This window comes from Trachurus trachurus (assembly GCF_905171665.1).
Source record: "Trachurus trachurus genome assembly, chromosome: 14".
NCBI classification, from domain to species: domain Eukaryota; kingdom Metazoa; phylum Chordata; class Actinopteri; order Carangiformes; family Carangidae; genus Trachurus; species Trachurus trachurus.
The window spans coordinates 18850849-18874377 of record NC_139903.1 but is presented as its reverse complement, the minus strand read 5'-3'; the positions used below and the strand labels follow the sequence as shown (position 1 = coordinate 18874377).

Genomic DNA, 23529 nt, shown 5'->3' with positions numbered 1-23529 from the left:
ACAATATCCTGAATGTCTCCTCTGATGTGAAATGAGAAATAATGAGTACTCATGATATCGGACACAAACAGATCACAGACAGATTCATATTGAATGTGTAATGCATGGGTGTCGAGTGTGCATATTAAGGAATTATGATTTTTTTTTCTATACCACAATCCATTTAATCAAAAATAATTTAGCGCAATGCTTATGTATCAGTCAATCAGTGGTGGCAGTTGGTAGCACAGCAACAAAACAAAGCAGGACTGCAGAGTGTAGTCAGATGAGGAAGGTAGGAAGTACACTGTCCATAAGAAAGGGTCAAAGGTAAGGAGCTAAAGGCATAACACAGGAAAAGTGAGCATGAGTACGAAGAGACACTGAGGAAAAGCACAAAGTAAAACAACAAACAGAAAGAAATAGAAATACAAAGTTTTACCCTCCAGCTGAACATTTTGAGGTTTGATAAAGAACACCAACCAATAAAGAAACACTCTGACAGGATATATTTATATACAGTTAAGTGTATTGCCACGTTGTTGCCTCACGCTTTTATCCTTAATAACGGCCTTCAAGGATCAGATGTGCTTGCATGCTAGGATCCCACATTTATCATTTATCTTCACTTCACGTTCTCAAAGCATTGGTTAAAAAAAAAATAACAGCATGAGATCGTATCCTACAAACTAAACTTTTCCTCTCCACAGATCTAAAAAAGAACATCAACTATGATCACAGCCTCTGCTCCTCTACTACTCAGGTCCCTGGTGAATGATCAGGAGCTAAAGGATAAAAGGTGGAGTTAAAAAGAGCTCTGAAGACTGCAGGTTGGCTCATGAGTTCAAGGGATTTGGAACTTCATATTTTGGGGAACTCTCATCCTGAGATATGGTCTCATAAAAAACTAATGTTGCTCCTTGGACATAGCCTTTATTTATTTATTTGTTTATTTCGGGCATGCCAGTTAGATCATCATCCTCACACATCATCTTAGTTCAAATAATACAATATGGCCGAAAGGGAAAGCGGGAGAAGCAAAAGCTTATCTAGTCCCACCCCCAGCCTTGCTGGTCATCCTGAAGCCTGAGCTGAAAGTGAAGATGTGATCATGCTTATTTCTCATGATACTTATTTCTCATGACACATGCTCCCCTTAGGCTCTGGCTTTGTTAAATGTTATTCATTTGTTAAATTCAGATGCTGTTGTACTTGGAAACATTTCCCATTTACTTCAGAATTTCGTTAGAAATGAAATAAACCATCTACACTTATTTTTTTTTATATGAAAGCAATAGATGCCAAATGAAATTTAAAGAAGAAGACAAACCACAACAGATACAGTGTCAATAACAGCAGGAAAGGGAAAATGTTTGGTACTCTAGTTCCTCACCACTTTGTTCAAGCTGCCTCCCCTGCTTCATTTAGTGATTCCATCTCCCGGAGAGGCTTTCAAACACACTCAAGTAGCAGACTGGGAGTTTTTCAGTCAAGAGAAATTGGTTCCTCTGCCTGACTTATGATCTTCTTCTCTGTATGTCATTATTAAACATCTACAAAGGCATGCTTGATCTTTGAGAGATCTGCGCTGAAGCCATGTTAAAAGAAAGCAGAGGTTTACAAAAGTGCTTCACTAAAGAAATAGGGAAAAAAATCCTTTACTCAATTCTTTAGCCATTCTGGCAGCGTGGCTCTCACAGTATTAGATGTTGGTCCACAGAGATTGAATCTTCTTGACTTTGATAATCTTCTGTCTTTTCCTTCAGTGCCACTTTGTTCCCCTCAGGATCAGTTCCTACTAACTTGATGATCTCTTGACACTTCGTCTTGAAACCACCGTGGTATCAGAATTTCAGTTTAACACTTTGGTTGATAACCACAAACCTGCACGGCTTTCGGCCTCAAGTCCATGTTTTGTTGCGCCATTTATAGCATTATAGTGTGCCAAAGAAAATGGTGAATTTGAATTGTATTAACACAAGCTCTTTAGCATTTTCAGCGAGAGCATGTTGTCATGGTAGAATTAGCTCTTATGTGAGAACGCAGCTAGGTTTCAACACTAACCTAACTCACTAAAATCATGTTATAGTGAGTTAGCTTATTTTTTTTAGTGTGATAGCTTCCTGCTTTCTGACCTTTCAAAGATCCATTTCCATTTTCTTTCATTGATGTAGTCTATGTTTTGAGTTCCTCTCCAGACATGTTTTGTGCCAATTAGCAATATTAGCATAGTAGTGTGCCAAAAAAGATGGTGAACGTACTGTAATGCTGTTAAACCAACACTAAGTAACTTTTCAACCTTCATATACTATTTTCAGAACTTTTGTGATGGTAGGGGAGAGCAGGGTTGAAAGTAATGCGGGACAAAAGTAACAAAGCGATTTTCACCGAGCCCATATAAGTCTGACCTGTCTAACTTGGTCAGCATGTACATCATGCATGACCTAACAGAACTGCAAAAGATCTTGAGGATACGTCTTACTTTGACCGAGTTACATTCAAGAACCTGTTTTCAATGACGGAAAGTAAATTCACTTGAGTGGTAATTGTTTTTGGTTGATCAGCTGTGTTTACAGTTTCAGGTGTTATAATAATGATGGTTAGACAGATTAATTAGTCCTCTAACACATCCTAAAATTTGACTTGTCAGACTTTTCCAACATAGAAGCAGCTTGGGTTTGAGTGTCGGGAGTCGCTGGAGGACTGTTACTTTCGTCCCTCTGCACATTAACAATGAGCAATTCTGTCACCGTGTCAAAAAAAAAGAAAGAAAAAAGAATGTCACCGTGCCGGTTCCGCAGTCACACTGTGTGTTTTATGGGAGGGGTTAAAACACACAATGTAAACAATGTGACTGTATGCATGTTGAGAAGTGCAGGAGAAGGCCAGAGACCAGTGGATCACGGTGGTCCAGTCACGGTGTCCGACAACTGTTGTGTGATTGGTCAGAAATTTGAAGTGAACTTGGTGCAGTGGGAGTATGAAGTATGAAATGTTCTGGCCAGAACTAACTTTGTTTTTGTTCTTGCCACCTCGATTAAAAAACAAACATTTTTTTCTGGCCTTTACTAGCAGTGACTGATACATATAGCACGTCTAATGTCACCCTGGTGAAAAAAAAGTGTACTTTATTGTATTTCAAGTATATTCGTATTTTGAATAGTATATTGAAAATGTAATTATACAAATTGTACTTTATATAAATATATAAAAATTACACTAACATCACACTTTCACGCTAACACTTTTAACACACTTGAACTTTATACTTTATACTTTAGACACTTTATAGAAATATATTAAACTAAAATATACTTAAAGTGAAATTTATGTGTAATTTCTAAAGTGTACTTATTTGAAATTTGTTTTCACACATACTTTTGATATATTTTAAAATGTATGCTAAAATTGTCATTGTAAAATACAATGATAACATATTTTGAAAGTATACATTTTAATATCAACACTGTAATATTAAGTTTGAGTGTATTTTAAGTTACATTTGAGTTTAATTATAAAGTGAAGTTATTTATGCTTGTAGCCTACTTCAGGACATTTTGGAAAGTGGTATTAGCCTATGCACCTAAACCCGTTTATTAAATTTTGTGCTGTGTGTTTGGCAAAAAAAAAAAAAAGATAGGCTACAACCTTACACGCATGAAATCACATGAAACAATACACTTAATTAACACTTAACAATCATCCACAAGAGCGTTGTAGAGTTGTTGGATTGTGTGTTTGATAGTCTCCGTAGCGGTAGCTGAGCAGCTCATGTCTCTGCCCCGCCGATCTAAAAACAGCTTGTAGGTTACCGTCAATTACAGTAAAAGTAACGAACCCTATCCCTAAGACTAGGGATTAACGGGCAAATCTGCCAAAATGTTGAAATATCCCTTTAAGCACATTGTTTTAATGTTATAATGTCTGTTGTAACCAAGGTTAAAAGTCTGTATTAAAAATTAGTTGATTGCATATTAAAACAGCTGAATTCATATTTAAAAAGTTAATTAATAAATACTAAGTTATGTTAATAATTAAAAACAGATACTTACCTATAAAAAGAAATTGAACAGTGATAAAATATTTTTTTATACGTTTATTTTGAAAGAGATTGGCTGGAGATGAGCTGTCAGCCAATCTGGAAGAAGCTCCCGCCCCTTGACCTGCTCAGAACAAGGTTCACTTCCTCCGGAGCCGTTGTCAGGAGAGCGAGCAGCCCCGCATCGAGCACGACACTTAGCTTGTGAAGAGGAGACACTAGTAAAAGTTGATAAAAGTGATTAAAAACTACGGGATAACTCCGGTGACGCCCTGGACCTGTGAGAGTGAAGCTAGAGGGACCCGACATCTCCACCAAGAAGAAAACGCATCGGTGAGAAATCGTTTTTTCCATGCTAAATGCTAACCGCCAGTGCTAATCAGTGCTAATACCAGAGACCCTACCCACTCGTGTGAATCACTAGCGTTAAAGCTAGCACTAGCTTCATTTTGAAGGTGCAATATGAGACGTTTTGAGAATTTGTTGCACACTGCGTTTTTAGCACGCCGAGTCACTATTTTATGCTAAGACATGGCAGAAGGTGCACACTGTATGTCTTCTTACTGGTATTAATGTTATATTTGCATGCTTATTACTATGTGAAGACGTTATTTTTATATTATTGATGTGGAGAAGTTATTTTAATAACTTAATCTCTGATATTTTGAGAATGTTGCTATGATATTATTGGGTGTGGTGTCATATTACAATGTTTATTCAGTTAGAAATATTCTCTGTGAATTGAGTGGATTTAACATGATTTATATATTGTATTTAATGATTGAGAGTTGAGAGAATTAAGAGAATGTTCTGACATTACTCATCATAGGTCAGGTTTTCCTGTTGGATCCTTTGAACCTTGGACCTACCCGGATGTTGGAGCCTGGATCGAGACGTTTGATGGCGAACCACAGCCTGGAGGACAACTAGAGATATGGTGCCCGCAAAGAATCAAGAACCTGGATCCTTTCATCACTTCATTACACACACACACACATACACATATCCAACACATTCAACCATGCGGTAGGATAGATCCTCTTCACTTCCTCAGTGGACTGAACATTTCATACTGGGAGTGACTGAAAAAAGAGGTGACTTGAACTTTCAAACATAGCTGCAATTTTTTTTTTTTTTATGTTCCTACTTACCTGGGTAAGAATTGTGTTACACTGTGTATGTACATGTGTTTTGCAATCCTTCTTTAAAGGACAATTCCAGGCAAATTCAACTTGAGGGTGTATGTTCTTATCATTTTAAGTCTAAAAGAAGGAATGTGAAGATTTTCAGTTTAACGTCTCCTGTTTTGCAGTAGCTGCGTCTGTCCCCGCATCACTACGGCAGCAATGAATGGGAGTGGATGCAAGTTCCGCTGGTTAGGCTGTTTACATCCCTCAAAGCCGCAATTTTTTTCCACAGACAGCGTCAGATGGTTACTCAAACATGCACTGAGAAGTTTCTTTACTTCAAGCAAGCCGACATGCTTGTAAAACTAGATCTAAATTCAAAGTCTCACGCGAGACCCTGTTGCCGTGCTCGGTGCATTCAGGGGTAGTCAGAAAGCTACCGTTTGTGTCATAAACACAGGAATATCGACTCTTGACTTGCTTCAAGTAAAAAACACGTATCGGCGCATGTTTGAGTCGCCACCTGACGCTGTCTGTTGAAAAAAATTTACACTTCAAGCAAGTAAAGAGTCGATATTCCTGTGTTTATGACACAAAAGGTAGCTCCTACTGCACCTGAATGCACCGAGCACGGCAGCAGGGTCTCGCACAAGACTTTGAATTAGATCTAGTTTTACAAGCATGTCGGCTTGCTTGAAGTAAATAAACTTCTCGGTACATGTTTGAGTCGCCATCTGACGCTGTCTGTGGAAAAAAATGCGGCTTTGAGGGATGTAAACAGGCTAACCAGCGGAACTTGCATCCACTCCCATTCATTGCTGCCGTAGCGATGCAGGGACAGACCAAGCTACCGCAAAACAGGAGCGATTAAACTGAAAATCTTCACATTCCTTCTTTTAGACCCAAAATGATAGGAACATACACCCCCAAGTTGAATTCACCTGGAATTGTCCTTAAAGGTTTATTTGTAATGTTTAGGTCTGCTGCCTGAAATAAACCTATTTCTATTTTCTATTTCCTATGTACGAAAGAAGCAATATTTGAAAATGTGTTATTAAAGTTTTCCTTTGAAAATGTTTAAAAGCCATATGTAAATGTTTATACATTTAGAGATAGTACAAGTTTCTGTATTATTTGCAATGTATTATTATAATTTGGATGTGGTTTAAATACATTAAAGTATGTTTTTTTACCTGGAAGTAGTCCCACAAGTCTTTCAGCCTTTAGTATACTTGTAACACATTTGCATGAAGGTAGAAAGTAGTATACCAAAAGTATAATTAAGTATATATTTTAATACACTAACATCTAATTTTTAATGTACTTATAATACAAACAAAGTACACTTTAATTTAACTAATTAGGCATATATTAGTACATGAAATGTCATGTACTTAAAGTGCACTAAATATACTTTAAGTTGTTCCACTTTAGTACACAAAAGTACACTAAATACACTTTAAGTTGAGCTTTTCTACAACTTAATTACAATTTAAATATACTTAACACAAAATTAGTTGTTCCAATTTAGCACTCTTCAAGTTAACTAATCTTAAACACACTTGAAATATAATGATGATTAGTGCGGCTTGAAGTACACAAAAGTATGCTAAATTTTAGTACACTTAGTACATTAATTTTTCACCAGGGCAGTTCTTGTTTAATTCCTGTCATAACCGATGGCATAGTTGCTGTTTAGCTTCTGACAAAGCCTTGGCAACTATGTTGATGCAAACTCTTTTCTCTGCCACCACAGCAGATGAAGAAATGCCATAATGGTGTTGACTGTGTATTTTTGTGACTTACAATAATTTGGTATTGACAAGGTTAAAAACTTGATTTTCATTGAAGAAGGTCTTTAAGCTCAACTTTTCCTCCATATAGGATTCCCATCCCTTGGAGGCTTTTTTTCTTCTTCTTCAATGAAACACCTACTGTACAGGAAGTCTTTGTTAGGAACATTGCAATAAACATGGAAGACGGCATCTGCTGACATGAGATAAACAGTGCATGAGAATATCTTTTATTTAGCAAAACAGTGAAGACTTTGGCAGAAGCTTGTGTTTTACTTGTGTAAATAAAGCTGTAGCCTAGTTTTTTTTTTCTTTCCCCTGACTTGTAGCCTATTGTGTTCATAGCAAATATCTGTTATTATTTTAATGTTTACTTTTATTTACACATGTGGGGTATCCACAGTGGTTGACCAAACAATAAAAAGCAAGATTTGTGCATTTGTGCAAAGTGAAAGCTTTGTTTAAAAACACAGATTTCTCTGTGTGAGTATCCGATCATCCAGGGATAACTGCAACTATTAGGGCACAATTAAATGCTTTTATATGTAGCAATAACACACATACTTATGTATTTGAAGTTAAAATGCCAATATTGGTCAATGCTCATAAAGTTTCAATTTAATAAAGTGCTGTAGAAACTGTATTTACAACCTTTAAATGAAGTTATAAAACTGAGAGCTGCTACCACTGCTTTCACCAACGTTCAGGACTCCTTATGCCCTTAGAGTGAGCACAAGTATCATCAGAGCCCAGGTGAATTAGCTGGAATGATCAGTTTGTCTTTCCCCTGTGAAATCAAGCATTTGCTGAGCAAATTCAAGTAACCTAGTGATGCCTATAACAGAGGATGCAGATGTACGGAAGCCGAGACCAGCCACATCCATATCTTTTTTTTTATTACCGTTTTCAGTCCACTCTACTCGCTGGTGTGTGATTATTATCCCCTCCAATAATAGCTATTGTGCTGTCAACAATAACCCGTAAGTTACGTTAGTTTGTTTACTGTGCTGGGTTTATTTGCTGCTGTCAGAAATCACAATCTTACTATATCTTAATATTATGGTATTTCGAACCAACAGACTGTTGGCTGCGACCACTGACATAAATGTAGGCTAATGTTAATTTAGCAAGACAGCAATGTTCATGGGCTTTATCTGAGCAGTGGCTGAAGCTGCCTGATAGACCTCTCAGATGTTTATGCTAGCCCCTTAAATAAACCCAGCTCAGTAAACAAACTAATGTTATGCCGCGCTCCTTTCCAAAGTTTTAGTCAAGTGTACCGGCAATTTAGACCATTTTTGACGATTTATGTAGAGCCATAGTGTATTTGCCACCAACACATACTGTGGCTCATTTGAAAGGTGAAACTTTATGCTTCAAATGGCCACAAACCGTTTGTTTCTATTTCATGGCTGGGTTTCACCAAAATCCCTCCTTTTTTTCTAGAAAAGGAGATGGAGCGTCTTTTATGAAAGGTGCTCTGTTTGTGCCTGTCGCTCTTCTGACACTCGCATTTCTGGATCAAAGGGCTCGTGTAAGATAAATATATACAACAATTGTTGTTCTATTCACAAAACCACCATCGGGGGGGGGGGGTGCCACTAAACAACACTAACACAGACGCACCGTGCCGTGTCACAGCCTCTCACCGCGGAACGTGATGGTCTCTCGGCCACAGCAGGTCCAGAACACCGGCCCCACCGGTGGTCGCGGTCCGTCTGTGGTTCGGGCAGGTGCCGGCGGCCTGCTTTGACCCAGAGACCATCAGATTTTACCGCAGGAGGACCTTGGGGAGGACACGGTGTTGCTACAGATGAAGACCGGGCGGGACTGTCGGCTGAGAGCTTCCTGTTTGGGCTCCGAGCTGCTGCAGCCTCGCGGGTGAGAGCGGAGCAGCTGCGCTACATCCACATGCAGAACTCCGTTTGCAAAAGCCGAGTTATGATAAAAAACTTCCAGATCATGAGCTGTCATGAGACTTTGATCGTCACTCAATGAGTTAAAGGGTTAGTTTGGGTCTTTTGATATGAATCTATATGGCATCCCCATAACCAGTTACGTGCTGTGACAGTGACTTTCACCGGACTGCGTCCCGTGAGCGGAGTTCCGGCCTGGTTTCGGTGCTGACGAATGTAGTCCGGCTAGTTGGCTGGGGTCACGAAAATAAAGCGTTTTTCTTCTCAAAACAATATGCGTTCAAAAGAGTGATACATTTGCATCACAAAACCGTTGTCCACGAAAAAGTCTGACCTCGCAATCGCTTGGCGCTATTTTCTCTCCCTCCGTATCACTGCGCGCTGCCGCCTGTAGACGGCTGTGCGCATTTCCATCAGCTGTTTCACTGAGTTTACTGCTCGGATAGTTCACATAAACATATCTGATTATGACACAAGTGATGAAGCCATCCCTTGTTTTAGCACAGAGCTAAAGGGAGAGCTTTATGAACCTGATGTGATGAACCTCGTCAGATGGAGTTAAAACGAGCAGACAGAGAGAGAGAGAGAGAGAGAGGAGGGACAGGGAAGCGACAAGCTGAAGTTAGACCACAACTGTAGCTGTGACAGACAGGGTGACCGGGTGATGATCAGTAATGCAGCGCAGTCCGTGATGGAAGATCAGCCCGACAAATGTAGACACACTATCAGACAATCAGGACGATTATTTTTTTCTTGCCGTTATAAAATAGCGAGACTCCACACCAGCTGCGTCCACTGTGCTCTGGCTCAGCTGACCGGTGTTCAGATAGGCTAGTAGTTAGATCTTCACATGTTGAACTCTTTTAAACAAAGTGCAGCCAAACACCAGGCTAAAGAGAGAGAACTGAGGCTCCTCTGACCGCTGCAGGTGAGCTGCACGTCAGCTGGCTGGAGCGCCGTTCTTTTTTTTTTTTCTTTTTTTTTCAGCAGCACCGTCCGGTGCAGGTGATGCACGCTGTCTGTGTATGTTTGTCGGTCTGATCTTCCACCATGAACCGCGCTGCAACGATCACCCACCTCTTTTATATAGGCCTAACAGTCTATGGCTCTAACACCATCTGACGAAGTTCAGCATCACATCAGGTTCATAAAGCTCTCCCTTTGGCTCTGTGCTAAAACAAGTGTGGGGATGTGGGTAGGAGGTCTGACACACTCACTCTACAGGGTCACATGATGTCTCATGATCACATGACTGAAATCAGGAAGTGATAAATGTTTGGGAGATGCCAGTCAGCCTTTCTTTGTTCTGCCAGCCAACTTTGCACAGCTGAGCTGGGTTCACCTCACATACAGGTATGGGGGGGGTCATTTAGGTATATGTCGGTTCAGTTGCTATAACCTAGATTTAATACTTATTTATTCTATTTTATTAGGATAATCTAGCGTGTTTACTCCTCGCGGAGAACACAGACCACTGCATGCCCTTACGAAAGAAAAATATATTGCAATATATTAGAAAATATCATGTGATATATTAGGCAATATATTTCCATATATGGGATTTAATTTTTATATTTTCCAATATATTGCAATATATGCATGGATCATATATGTGTATATATTGAGAAATATATTGAAATAAAGACCAAAAAGGCACTATATTTTTAAATATTTTATATATTTATATATATATGCATGGATCATATATGTGTATATATTGAAAAATATATTGAAATCAAGGCCAAAAAGGCACTATATTTTTTTAATGTTTTATATATTTTCATATATATATATATATATATATATGCATGGATCATATATGTGTATATATTGAAAAATATATTGAGATCAAGGCCAAAAAGGCACTATATTTTTTAAATGTTTATATTTTATACAACAAACACACACACACACACACACACACACACACACACACACACATATAAAACATTTAAAAAATATAGTATATAGTATAGTATATGTGTATATTTATAACCCCCCCCCCCCCCCCCCCTGTAAGTTAAGTAATTTATCTAACATCACAATTAGTCCGAAGCTGAAGGTAAAAATTCAATTAAAGTAAATATCCTGCATAGTTCTCCTCCTCTGTGTCCTCTGATCAGAGCGGTGACCCTAGCAACGGTGTGTTTTACTTAGCAATGGTCTGTGAACCGATTGCAGGTCAGGAATTATTTTTTTTAATTATAGCCTATATAAAAATAAAAAATAAAATGTTACCACAATGAAACAAAATCCATTGGCTGTCTCATCGTGAGCATTTGAACATGATTGGTTGATCTGACTGACATAATGGCTCTTGGCCAATGACAGCTGTGCGCGCCTTTCCGGCGCCAAATTTGAAAATAACCGTTACTGCTGCTGTGAAACGGGAACCGCCGCGACGCACTTCAGTCGTTCAAGAATGACCAGTCATGTGGATTATTTTTACGATACGAATAAATGGACAAACAGTCGGCTGGAACCTGGTCCCAGCGAGAGCTTGAGTGAATTTAAATCCTGCAAAAAATACCAGGTAAGATATTTCTCTGTTATTATTGTGGTGTTGTTGGTGTCAGGGATTCAAACGAGGCAGGCTCTGGTGAGAGGGAGGGGGGCTGTGTAACGGACGTGAAGTCCTGGACATGTCTCGACATGTCACCATGGAGGTTTTTTTTTTTCTTATTCTCCTTGTTCTAACCAACGGTGAGGAGGATGTTTCAGCAGGTACATGGCTTCATTAACGTGTTACAGAGGAAAGGGTTAGAAAGAAAAGAGAGAAAAGCTAATCGCCATTAGCACATGAGCTATCCGGCTTTCAACCCCGTAGTAGCATTCTAGCGAGCGGCTAACTGGTAGCGTTAGCGGCTAACTGGTAGCATTAGCCACCGGTGTAGGCACCAAATGTGGAGGCTCCGGGCTGCCAAAACCGCCCTGACTAATCTGATGTTTGTTAAATCTACAAAACGAATTACCGAACAAACACCACCACTTCTGTGTGCACGCCTCTGCAACTAGTCATGGCTATCGTAGCCGTTAGCTTAGCTGCTGCTGACAGCTAACGGCAGCAGCTAAGCTAACACCAGGACGTCAGCTGTTAAAACCCTCCCGTTGTCGGACACAACATGAAACTACTCCAATTAGCTCAGTCATGTTGTAACAAAGATATCTGCTGGAAAAAATATTTTTTTCATGGGCTGTTTATTGAGTTATTTAAGACACTGCTAACGGCTAACGGTTAGCCCAGCTAACGTTAATCTAAAATGTAATGAATGGAGTGTCAGGCGACACCCAGCGTTGTTCTCCGGAAAGTGGTGGATAGTAACCACAATGTATTGAGTAACTGTTAGCGAATTTCAGTGTGTGTGTTCCTAAAGTCAGCATGAGAGGTAAATGAAAAGAGTCTATTTATAACAGAAAACTGCCTGTTGTACAGTATGCTTGTGCACTTAGGACCAGGAGCAGAGCAGCAGAGGTTGCCTCCAGTCTACTGTTCGGTTACCATGTATTGGTGATAACTTATAGTTTTGAACACTGTGTAAACATAAGTGAAAGTTCCTTTAGAACAGTAGTTCCCAAACGGGGGGAGGGGGGGGCGGCGGTGGTAAACCGGCTTCGGAATGTGTCTTATTTTGAAAATGAACCGGATTCTTCCGCTGTTTCTTTGTGCGACTTCCTGCCCGGCTTGACAGGCTCGCTCGCGGCCATAGCTTGCGGCTCGCGCCGCTGCGAACCGGAGCGACATGGCTCCGGTGTGACACAGTCGTTAACATCAAAGGGCTCCGCTTCTCGCTGCTTCGCGGCTCGCGCGCGCGTGCGTGCGTGTGTGTGTGTGTGTGTGTGTGAGAACCACTGCTTTAGAAAACGCACTCTGCTGCAGAAGAAAACAACATGAACTCTGCTAGTAACAGAAACTACTGGAGATGAGACACTACACTGACTGTGGCCTCTTAGCATGGTTACTCACTCCTGTTAATAAAAGTAAAGTATCACTGATATTAGTGTATACTCGGTTGATGAAGTATTAGTCATCCAGCTGAAAATGATATAGTCTGCAAATAAGCCATCATTAGTGAATCCAGTTTATACACACAGGTGTAATAAGTTCAATTCACCCTTCATAGGTTGGACAAAATAATAGAAACTTTAAAGTCAAAGATATGTGGCAGTAATTTTCTTTAGGATATTAGTTCTAAATATAGTGTTATTTGAGTAATAATAATCAGGATCAGCCGCAAAATAAAATTAAAAAAAATCAATCTATCCTTAATACTGTGACACAGCTAAAGATATTTTTGTCCTTGATTAATTAATGTTTTATTCTGTTTCTAATTGACTGAATACTCTTTGTTATGTCAATCTGTATTTTACACAGCCAAGGACCCACAGCAGTGCTCTACCCATGAGATCATCGTGCTGGAGAACCCGAAGTGACAATAGAGCAAAAGATGATGGGGTACAGACTTCAACATGCAAACAGGTAGGCAAACAGACCAAGAATTATGGCAAATGCATTTTGCTTCTTAAATTTTTTCATTAAACCTAGTTCAGATTAATTTCAGTTCAAGTTTTTAAAGTGATAGTTCACCCAAAATTGAAATTGCACTCATTATCTACTCACCCTCATGTCGACTAAGGGCTGGGAGAAGTTTCAGAGTCCTCCGTGGCTTCTCTGAGTTACAGGGGGTCTCGACGTAGCAGTGCATGTCCATATAACGGTTGCTAATGGATACCAGCTGTCTTCGTAACAAAAAGACACACCAAAAAACATCCAAATACCTCCAAATTCCTCCTGCTCGTATGTAATGTTCGTCTTGTATTGAAGCCCCGAAATGCGAAATTGTCCCAAAAACAATGAAATAAGTCTATTTTTCGAGCTTCTTGAAGCTCTTCTTCCCGGTTCGTCCAAATACGACGAACCGGGAAGAGGAGCTTCGAGAAGCTTCCGCCACAAAACAAGCTTGAAATATAGACTTATTCAATTTTTTTCGGGACAATTTCACATTTCGGGGCTTCAATACAAGACGGACATTACATACGAGCAGCATGGAGGTATTTGGATGTTTTTTGGTGTGTCTTTTTGTTACGAAGACAGTTGGTATCCATTTGCAACCGTCATATGGACATGCACTGCTACGTCGAGACCCCCTGTAACTCAGAGAAGCCACGGAGGACTCTGAAACTTCTCCCAGCCCTTAGTCCACATGAGGGTGAGTAGATAATAAGTGAAATTTCAATCTTGGGTGAACTATCGCTTTAAATGTATAGCACCATCCCATACAGAAGTAATTGAAATTTCCACAGGACTGATGCTGGCTAGCCTCGCATCACCAGGCTCTTCAGACAAGCGAAGGGCCTGGTGTCAGTTACCTCCCAATTAGTCTGCATTCTGGTTCCTGTCTGTAGCTGATACCGAAATCACCAAATTCACCAAAATAAAAGTATTCACCAACATAAAACTTATAAAATAAACATTAACTTGTAATACAATAAAAGCAAAATGTCAATTTAATGGCTCGGGGACTTTCTTGTAAATTATATTCCTTAAATTAAAGAGTTTTACCGCATTTTATTAGCTTGGTGCTTTTATTTTGAAGGAAAGGTCTGTCTCTCTCGCCCTGGATCCGTTTCCTACCAAAACAGCGGGTCAACGGCCCCAGACTAGATGCTGGCTGACTGAGTGATAGAGTTGAGGGAAATCATTGACTATACAGCTGAATACCGACTGAATACTAACATTAAACTAGTGGTCTATTATCTTGTTTTTACTGGTGTGGAGTCTGGACTCCAGTAGGGATAGGCATTTCAAGCAAAAGTATTTGATCATCGCGGAGTACTAATCGATTGACTCTTCGACACCCCCCTCCAAACCCCCTGTGAATGATCTGATGTTTGATGTTAGGTTGAACATTAGAATGAAGCAAAGGACGTCAGAACATTTTATACAGATCATTTAAATAATATTTAAAAAATCTCTTTTTTTTTCTCTCTTTTCCCCTAGATGCACCAAGGAGCCAGCTGATTACTACCAATTGGAGGGTGGACATCTCTTCATCTGCTACATACATACATGTGCTTTATCTGCTACATCAATTTTCTTTTGGCTATTTATTTCTTTTCCACAGTTCCAAAAGTATATGTATTTTCTGTTCAATGGCATTCTTTAAAAATGTTGCACTGTTCAGAAATGTAGAGTCAGTCACATTTCCTTTGTCTGACCATATGCCAGGCCTGTTGGCAGGGTTGTTACGGATCATTAAAAAGTCTTAAAAGGCATTGAATTCATTAATCTAAAAACAAGGCCTTAATTGGCATTAAAATGTCTTAAATCAACTTTTCAAAAGTCTTAAAAATGTTAACACTTGGTAAGTGGTATGTTATGGTTGTAATTAGTCTCAAATCTCAAAATAATTGGTAACATTCCGACATAGATAAGTTTTAGTGGCGGCCGTCAACGCTAAATTTCTCACAGCCACCAGATTCCGAGTCAGTGTTTTTTTTTTTTTTTTTCAGACTTTTTATGCATTTATTTTGAAAGGACAGCTGGAAAGAGACACAATCCAATGTTCATGTAGCAGTCACTTTACCTTGGATCACATAGGAAAGTGGGTAAAATTGTCCCTAACCCTATGTAATTGATGTGAGGTGTTTCTTTTTTTTCTGCATTTGTGTTTATTATGAAGTTGGTCTTAAATTTAATTTCAAGTGGTTTTAAAAAAGTCTTAAATTTAACTTGGCTTAAGCTGTAGGAACCCTGGTTGGGGTTTTAATAGGCCTGTATAGCTCCCTACCTCAAACTGGGTTCAGTATCTGTGCCTGATTAAAAGAAAATAAAGGTTGCTTTTGATAAATTACCCAGTCTGTGTTAATATGTGGTATAAAGGTTTGTGCGCATATTGCAGTTTGCATATTTAAGTATTCATCCACAATATATTGAACACATATGTCATGTTTTTGTTTCCATATAATTTTCCATATATTAAATATATTCCACAATAGCCATACATATATTTCATGTATAATTTTACATATATTTAAAATATATTCTACCATATATTGAACATACATGTGACACTATATCTTTTCATATATTATCAATACATTGTATCATATAAATCTGAATACATTATGGTGGATATTTATAAATATATAATTGCATATATTTTGGGATATATAAACCCATATATTATATATTCAGGTTTAATATATTTCAATATATTAAAAGGGGCAGTTTTTTGTATATTTTGCAATATATTGCAATATATTACAATATATTACATCAATATATAATATGTTGTATAATATATGTGGCATCAATATATTTTTCCATATATTGCAATATATAATATATTGTATAATATATGTGTCATCAATATATTTTTCCATATATTTACAATATATAATATATTGGAAAATGTAATGGAAGAATAATATATTACAATATATTACAATATATTGCAAGTAATATATTGGTAAATATATTGTTCTTTCGTAAGGGTGGCCTTTTTACATTGACGGGACCACCACGTTGTGACTCCAGCTGTGGAGATATGGACACTGATATGCTGGTAAATTATATAATGCCACTTTTATTGAATGTTTTAAACCTGTGTTGAAATGTCTACTTAAAGCCTCTCTTTGTGTCTGTAGCACTTGGAATGTTCAACTACACCTGAATAATTAACTGCGATGTGGGACAATTGAGCATACTTGCCAAGTAGGCCTATATTTATTAAGTTAAAGGTTGAACATGCTGTGATGTTAAACTAGGCTGGTAACTAATGTGTTTTATTTCTCTCTTAGAGAAAGGACCAGGCCAGCCACTGTTTTATTGTTAAATCATCGACATTTTGTGAATTTAACTTGTTTTGGTTCTTTTTCTTCTTTTGCCTTTGTTTCTTTTTGTCTCTGGGACCAATGGTCAGTAATAATTCTGAGTGAATTAATTTAAATGCTGTTGATGCTGGTTGTACTCCTCTCTTATTGTGTTCTCTTCTTAGGCTGTCTCTGTATAAGGCCGGATTTGCACGGGTGTACCCCTCCTTCTCTTCAGGGTGACCACATGGGTGAGACACTGTGGTGTGTAGTATACCTATAACCGCAACACGGTGTGATATACTGTAGTGGTGTATTGATATTTTATGTGTGTAGTGCTTGCTGTGTTGCATGTGTATCCCGGTGTTGGGTCTGCTGTCTCTCGTTTCTGCTCTCTCCAGGAGCCTCCTGAGGAAGAGGGATTTCTGCTCGTGCCAGTCCGACCTTTCTTGACCGAGGAGTTTCAGCCAGTTATCTTTTGCAAACATTCTATTCATAGCGTCCTAGACTTAATGCTTTTACACTGGATATTTTGTATTTTTACTACTTGTAATAAATTTGTTATTTTTATACATATTTGCCTCATTGTCAACTGTCCCTTTTGCGGGGAAGATATAGTAAAATAGCCACACTACATGTAAAGGAAAACTGAGGGGTCCCCTCTGCCCACCATCAGGGGGTGGCGTTGTCAGACATTTCGTGGTTTTGCTGCTTGTCAGGCACCACATTATGGCGTTGTCGGCAGGATTTGTATGAGGCATGTTTTCTTTTGATTTTGTTTGTTTGTTTAATATTTGAGTAGAAACAGTGGCTGGCTCTGGACATCATAGGAGGACGACTGGACAGTTAAGACGAACCTGCGATTGGAACCAAAGGCTGATGACTACCTGAGTACAATGATTATGCTCTGTGTTCTTTGCATTTCATGTTTTCTTTTGTGATTGCAAGACTGTTAAATTGAAAAAAAAAGAGAAACAATGGCTGATGAAGAGCAGAGGTTGGAGGAACTTTTGACTCTCCGTGAGGAGGTACAGAGATTAAGAGTGGCTAATGACCAGTTCCGTCAAGGAGGAGGCGCCAGCACAGGTACTTCTAACAATGGCACAAATTCTGGTGGGACAGCCCCCAGTGGTAATTCGACTGCATCACAACCCATTTCGGAACGTCTAATTTATATCCAGAGAGAAAAAAGGTGCCCCTACTTCTCTGGTTCAAAATCTAAGTCTGATCTATCAATATATGATTGGATAGAAAATATTGAATCGTGCCTTAGAGATAGGAATATGACTCCAAGAGAGAAGGCCCTCTTCCTCTACGATCATTTGGAAGGAGAAGCAAAAGTTGAAATCAGATTTCGCTCACTGGTTGAGCGTGAGAATCCTGGAACCATTTTAACCATATTAAAAGAACTTTATGGTTCCTCCTCCTCCTTCGTCAGCCTGCAAAGACAGTTTTTTGATAGAAAACAGAAGGATGGGGAGTCTTTAAAGGAATTTTCTCATTCTCTTTGGGCTTTAATTGAGGAGATCAAGCGAGCCTACCCCAATAGGTTGATAGACCCAGACATGCTAGTCAGAGATCAGTTCATGGAACATGTGCGCGATGTTTCGTTAAGACGAGAACTCAAGAGTATTGTCCGACAGAATTCAGCAGTTTCCTTTATAGCGTTAAGACATGAGGCCATCAGATGGGTGGAGGAGGGTGAACGCCATACTGGACATGCTCGTGCTGGGCTACACCATTGTGGGGTAGATGTTAATGTTGAGGGGGCGTGTCATGCTGTTGGAGTGGGAAGGGGACTAGAACGCTCTGTTATACAGGAACAACTTAACAAGCAACAGTCACAGATAAATCAAATCTTGCAAAGTTTGTCTAAGATAGAATCTGTGTTAAACCAGCCGACTTCTCGCCCCCACAACTCCAACTACCAGTTTACTCCTGAAGGTCTACCCATCTGTCTCCGGTGCCGTAAGCCTGGGCATGTCCTTCGCCAGTGTCGCCAAGGCCCAAGACAACGGACAGCCAGTTTGCCTAATGTCCAGCCTGACGAAAGTCCTCCCTCAGCAGCCTCAGAGCAAACAGGTATGCAGAACACTGACTTTAGTTGTGTTACAAACAAGTCCATGCCCCCTAGGCAGGGTTTTCCCCCTTCACATACCCATATACCACTGGTGGGTAGATGTCCTGTAGTTGAGGTGACAATGGGGGGCGTTAAAGTGCAGTGTTTGTTGGATACTGGTTCAATGGTAACAACTATTACAGAGTCACTTTTTAAAGAGGCTTTCCAACATTGGGGCGCCCCTCAGCTTCAGTCCTGTGGGTGGTTGGCGCTAAAGGCGGCAAACGGATTGGACATCCCCTATGTTGGCTATTTAGAGTTGGATGTTCAAGTACTGGGTAGAACTATTCCAGGTCGTGGGGTTTTGGTAGTGAAGGATGGCCCTCGTACACCACAGCAACAGCTCATTCCTGGACTTTTGGGAATGAATGTCATTCATGAGTGTTATAAGGAATTGTTTGCACAGCAGGGAGAAGCGTTATTTGCCTCGCTATCGGCTGTCCAGGCTGAGGCATGTTGGGCACCAGCTCTCCGTTATTGTCACCGCCAGGAAGTGTGTCCTTTAACTCTAGAGGGTCGGGTGCGGGTCTTAGAGCGGGGTGGTGAGTTTATACCAGCTGGGTCACTTAAATTTGTTAAGGTTACCTGCCCAAAAGTCCCATATGCATCACCGGCCACCATGCTGTTAGAACCTGGGGGCTCGGATCTTGCTCCAGGTTTGCTCCTGTCTCCGTCCTTACTCAGTGTGGTTAATGGGGTGGCTTATGTGCCCGTGGTTAATGTTGGAGCCACTAGTGCCACAGTCCACTCAAAACAAGTTTTGGGGATGTTATACTCTGTCGAGGGTATAGAAGGACAACAGCTAAGTTTTGAGGGGGAGGGTGAAAATGTTGCTCATATTAAAACTCAGACAGTGGGAGAGCCTTTTACTCCCATCTCAGAGGTGATTGCAAATTTGCAATGGCCCGGGCTCTCACCTACACAGGAGAAACAAGTAAGAGGTCTGCTAGAGAAGTACAGCAGTGTCTTTGCTAAACATGAGGGCGATCTCGGCTGCACTGAGGAGATAATACATGAAATACCTTTACTAGATGAGACCCCAGTCCGACAAAGATACAGGCGGATACCCCCCACACAGTGGCAGGCTGTAAAAGACCATATCAAACAGCTCCTTGACAGTAGGGTGATTAGGGAGAGTAGCAGCCCTTACGCATCGCCCATTGTCTTGGTGAAAAAGAAGACTGGAGAGCTCAGGATGTGTGTCGATTACCGCCAACTTAACGCCAAGACAAGGAAGGATGCGTACCCCTTACCCCGTATAGAGGAGTCTTTAGACGCACTAACTGGTGCCCAGTGGTTTTCAACACTGGATTTGGCCAGTGGCTATAATCAGGTTGCTGTTGCCGAGAAGGATAAACCAAAAACAGCTTTCTGCACTCCTTTTGGCCTTTTTGAATTTGAAAGAATGCCCTTTGGATTATGTAATGCTCCAGGGACATTTCAAAGGCTCATGGAGCGAATATTCGGCGATGAAAGCCTTCACTCAGTTCTACTGTACCTTGATGATGTTATAGTCTTCTCTTCTTCAGTGTCACAGCATTTGGAAAGATTGGAGATGGTCCTGAGCCGACTCCGACAGAAAGGGCTTAAGGCTAAGCTGAGCAAATGCCACTTTTTCAAGACCGAGGTGCAATATCTGGGCCATAGGGTGTCTAAAGAAGGTGTTGCCACGGACCCGGAAAAGACATCTGCCGTGAGTACCTGGAAAAGGCCCTCCGATGTGACAGAGGTACGCTCATTTCTTGGCTTCTGTAGTTATTACCGGCGCTTTGTCAAAGGCTTTGCACAATTGGCTGCTCCACTTCACCAACTAGTGGCAGACGTAATTAAGGCAGCTAAGATGAGCAGGACAAGACCAGCTGCAGTCCTACCTGGCATGTGGTCTGAAGAATGTGAGAGGAGTTTCACTGAGCTGAAAAAGAGATTGACGAGCACCCCAGTTCTAGCATTTGCAGACTTTACCAAGCCCTTTGTCTTGGAAACAGATGCCAGTTATCAAGGGCTCGGAGCTGTTTTGTCCCAGGAAACGGAGGGCAAATTAAGACCTGTAGCATATGCCAGTCGCTCATTACGTGGCTCAGAGCGCAACATGGAGAATTACAGTTCCATGAAGCTGGAATTTCTAGCTCTGAAGTGGGCACTCTCAGAAAAATTCAGAGAGTATCTGCTTGGTAGTAAGTGCGTCGTTTATACTGACAACAACCCTTTAAGTCATTTCCAGACTCTGAAACTAGGAGCTACAGAACAACGATGGGTTGCTCAGCTGGCAGCCTTTGACTTCACTGTGCATTACCGACCAGGCCGAAATAATGCCAATGCTGACTCTCTTTCTCGCCAATATAGCAACCAAGCCAAGGCTCCCAATTCAGGGGGCGACCATCTGAGAGCTGAGGCCGGTGCGCTTCAAGGTCCTGAAGAGGCTGAAGTAGCCACATCTCACCAAGTTGGGGCCTTCCCAAGTCGCTCCAGTGAGGAATTGGCTACCCTGCAGAATGCTGATCCGTTGTTGAAGGACTTTCTGTCTTTTTGGAGGCAAGGACGGCCTCCTAGCAGGGAACAACGGGCTGACCTCACCAGCAGTGTTCAACACCTCCTCCGGCAGTGGGATCGTATCCTGGAAAAGGATGGTCTGCTGTACAGGAAGGCCACAGCCCCTCATGGTGAGTCATTCATCCAACTTCTCTTGCCCAAGTGCCTCCATCAGGAGATCCTGAGCAGCTTCCACGACAAACATGGACATCAGGGACTGCGGCGGACTACAGACTTGGTGAGGCAAAGATGTTATTGGCCAGGGATGGGAGCAGAAATTGAGAAGTACTGTCAAAATTGCCAACGCTGCATACTTTCTAAAGCTGTCCAGCCTAGAGTAAAGACTTATCAGGGTGTCCTTCTGGCTAGTCAACCTCTAGAAGTTCTGGCTATAGACTTCACTCTGCTTGAGACTGCAACAGATCAGAGGGAAAATGTTTTAGTGATGACCGATGTTTTTTCTAAGTACACGCAGGCCATCCCGACCCGAGATCAGAGTGCTCGCACGGTGGCGAAGGTTTTGGTTGACTGCTGGTTTAACCTCTTTGGAGTGCCTAAACGGATTCACTCCGACCAAGGGAGGAACTTTGAGAGTGCCCTCATCGCTCAGCTCTGCAAACTTTATGGGATTGAAAAGTCCAGGACGACAGCATACCACCCCCAAGGAAATGGCCAGTGTGAGAGATTTAATAGGACCCTGCATGACCTGCTTCGATCTCTCCCTCCTGAGAAGAAGCGGGCATGGCCAAGGTATGTCTCTCAGTTGGTGTGGGCGTACAACACCACCACCCACCGCTCCACTGGTCATTCCCCCTACTCCTTGATGTTTGGGGTACAACCTCAGCTCCCTGTGGATTTTCTCCTGGGAACAGACGACTCCGGAAAACCTGGCGCCTGGGATGAATGGGTCCTACAGCACCAAGAGAGATTGCAGGTGACACGGGAACTGGCCCACAAGAAGCTGGAGGAGGCAGCAGATTACCGGCAAAGAAGTCATAACCAGCAAGTGAGGGATCCAGGCTTCAAAGGAGGAGAGCTTGTTTACCTGAAAGATCATCGATGCCAAGGGCGGCGCAAGATTCAAGATGTGTGGTCACCTGTACTCTACAAAATTGTCAGAACACCAACTGACCTTGGTGGGCCGTACACAGTCACTTTGGCTGATGGAACTGGTAGCGTCCGACAGGTTCACAGGACCGAGATCAGAGCTTCACAGCTACAAGATGCAATACAGTCACTACCTGAAAACACTCAGAAACACATGGAAGCCATTTGCCCAGAACAAGATGCCAGCTCCAGTGATGAGGGTGCCACGACTTGGGTAGGGGAAACAAGACATACTCCAGCTGCTTTTGTTCCAGATTCTCCGCAATCGCCCTTCGATGAGGATCCAGAGAGGCAAGCAGCAGAGGATGACGTTCACATTCATGAGAATGATGGTAACAGTGGAAATGGAAGAGACTCAAATGTGTCCAGTGAAGGAGGAAGTGTCCAGCTACAAGAGAGTCTGCTAGCTCCCAGACGTACTAGTCGGGCAACAGCCGGAATGCACGCAAACCCGCATAACCTGCCACGATCTGCTGTGTCCGGTGCCAATGTGGAGATGGTAAGGGCTGCTGCAATCCCTGGGGTCTAGTATTTAAGCCTTGGTGCCTTGTCAGAGTTGGTCGTCGGGGCGACGACACTTTTTTGGGGGGGTGAGTGTGGGGATGTGGGTAGGAGGTCTGACACACTCACTCTACAGGGTCACATGATGTCTCATGATCACATGACTGAAATCAGGAAGTGATAAATGTTTGGGAGATGCCAGTCAGCCTTTCTTTGTTCTGCCAGCCAACTTTGCACAGCTGAGCTGGGTTCACCTCACATACAGGTATGGGGGGGGTCATTTAGGTATATGTCGGTTCAGTTGCTATAACCTAGATTTAATACTTATTTATTCTATTTTATTAGGATAATCTAGCGTGTTTACTCCTCGCGGAGAACACAGACCACTGCATGGCCTTTTTACATTGACGGGACCACCACGTTGTGACTCCAGCTGTGGAGATATGGACACTGATATGCTGGTAAATTATATAATGCCACTTTTATTGAATGTTTTAAACCTGTGTTGAAATGTCTACTTAAAGCCTCTCTTTGTGTCTGTAGCACTTGGAATGTTCAACTACACCTGAATAATTAACTGCGATGTGGGACAATTGAGCATACTTGC

General features: G+C 41.2%; 1 long non-coding RNA gene across 1 annotated transcript; it reads left to right on the top strand.

Annotated features, from left to right (window-relative positions):
* The first annotated feature begins 11474 nt into the window (after positions 1-11474).
* On the top strand, positions 11475-15026 carry LOC310997070. The gene is made up of 3 exons (XR_014595926.1): positions 11475-11557; positions 13227-13331; positions 14853-15026. It is a non-coding gene; the product is annotated as an uncharacterized lncRNA (long non-coding RNA).
* Positions 15027-23529: the final 8503 nt, after the last annotated feature.